This window comes from Oratosquilla oratoria, chromosome 5 (assembly GCF_046742065.1).
Source record: "Oratosquilla oratoria isolate Oo_2021 chromosome 5, ASM4674206v1, whole genome shotgun sequence".
Taxonomy (NCBI): domain Eukaryota; kingdom Metazoa; phylum Arthropoda; class Malacostraca; order Stomatopoda; family Squillidae; genus Oratosquilla; species Oratosquilla oratoria.
The window spans coordinates 4,761,481-4,763,980 of NC_134781.1; positions in this window are offsets into that span (position 1 = coordinate 4,761,481).

Genomic DNA, 2,500 nt, shown 5'->3' on the forward strand with positions numbered 1-2,500 from the left:
AATCGAATAAACACTCAAAAACACACACACACACACACACACACACACACACACACACACACACACACACACACACACACACACACACACACACACACACACACACACACACACACACACACACATGTAATACTGTGACCTTGCATTCCCGGTGTGTGGAGTGTGAGTGGTCTCAGACCTACCCAGAGATCTGCTAATAATGAGCTCTGAGCTCACTGCCGTAGGGTGGTGTCTGGCTGTCTCGAAAAGAGGCTGCAGCAGATCCGAGGTGAATACACACACACACACACACACACACACACACACACACACACACACACACACACACACACACACGTATACTCATACACACACTTCCACTTCGCAGTCTTCACGAAAGATCACTTCTTGTGTCTGTCACACTCGCTGGCACAATGCATTACTCCGTCTCACTCCACTGGTCTCGAACTGCGATTACTCTCACTCTCTTTGATTCAATATACGAGTCCGTCAACCTTGGTCTCAGTCTCTGTCACTCCTATTGTGATGGTTCAGTCTCCCCCTCCCCCCCCCCCTCTCTCTCTCTCTCTCTCTCTCTCTCTCTCTCTCTCTCTCTCTCTCTCTCTCTCTCTCTCTCTCTCTCTCCCTCTCTCTCTCTCTCTTCTGCACTTTTGTGGTCCACACTGCTTGTCATTTATTTGTTTCTGTGTTACTCTGTAGGTCTGCCAGTCTCACTCTCATACACGTACCTATGCAGTACACTGCACAAATAGAGGCTGGCACACGTGGGCACAGGCAGTTGCTGAAGTGTATAAGGGGGAAGGCACCCCGAGCATTCACAAAGCAAACAAGCGGTTAGGTTTTAAACAGAGAAGAAGGAAGGCGGGAATGGGTTTAATATGTTCTAGAAAACTCGATTAGATAATTAAGACCACACAAGTAATTAGACACACACACACACACACACACACACACACACACACACACACACACACACACACACACACACACACACACACACACACACACACACACTATTTGCTGGTGTAGTGGCTAGTGTCTTGACTTTTCAAGTAAGAAGTCCGAGATCGAGGCTGAGCTGTGGGTGTAGGCTCACTCGGTCGTGAGCCTATTCATGTTAGGGGTCCATCTATCAGCTGAATAATAAAATCGCCCGGCGCTTTGCATCCGTGAGTGATGACGTCAACAACTCAGTGGATTGATTGTCTATGGCCTTGATTTTCTTGGCCCCAAATAGACAAGAACTGGTTTACCAATAGAGTGGTTAACGAATGGAATATATTTGGTAACCATGTAGTCAGTGCTGAAACTATTGATCGTTTTAAGAGAAGTTTAGACAACTTTATGGATGGGGATAATAGGTGGTAATGGTCTCTTGCATTCTCCTCCATTCTTATGTTTTTATGTAACAAGTTGGAGTCCTGCGCAGTCAGGTGGGGGCTTTTAGTGATTTTATTATGGTTAACGCCAAACGAATTGATGGAGAAAAATTCCGTAACGCGATGACGACACTTCCGGGAACTATTATTATTATTATTATTATTATTATTATTATTATTATTATTATTATTATTATTATTATTATTATTATTATTATTATTATTATTATTATTATTATAAATAGTCTTAAAATTAAATTTCTATTGGAGAGTCGCTGTCATTAAGACAATGAAATGGGAAACGGGGCGTGAAAACTGAAACTGGGGCAGAGAAAACAAGAAAAGAAAAAAAAAATAGTTTAGACAAGGCAATCCAGAGGAGGAACCTTCAATTCTTCAATCCTTGTCTGGGGACGGAAACACCAAGACTGGAGCCTGAAGATGACTTCAGACTGACTTCAGGCCATTCTGCTTCAGCTGACAGAGAGGCTTAGTAAACGTTCAGCAGTCAGTCGGAGTGCCTCCTTAGAATGCAGTTACCTTTCATCAGAAGAGAAAAAAAAAAGGCTACAAGGATCTCGAAAGCTTAGAGACCTGTTTTCTGTTTTTTATATTTCCTTCATTCGTCGTAGTCGTCTTCTTTATTTTCATCCTCTTCATTTTATTCGTCTACTTCTTATGCTTCTACTTATTCCACTGCCTTCCCATCCTCCTCCTTCTCCCTCCTCCTCCTCCCTCCTTCTCCCTCCTCCTCCTCCTACTCCTCCCAAAAATTGCCCAAAGAAGAAATCACTTGCGTCCTCCCTCTGCGACAACACCCGGTCCTCCCACCCCCTCGACCTTGGGCCACACCCTGGAGGAGGAGCAGGAAGAGGAGGAGGAGGTGGTTGTTGCTGGTGGGTGCTCCCAGATCACCTGGAGAAGCTGGATGTCTACTTGGAGCTGGATCTGGAGCAAAATCGCCCGGCACGTCCGGGGCGGACCTCGACGTGCATGTATGCAAGATGCAAGAGAGAGAGGAAGTGCGAGGCAAGGGATAAAGTAAAGACGAATATAAATAAACAAATAAATATGTAAATAAGTAGGTAATTGAACAATGAATAATGAAATGGATAAATGAT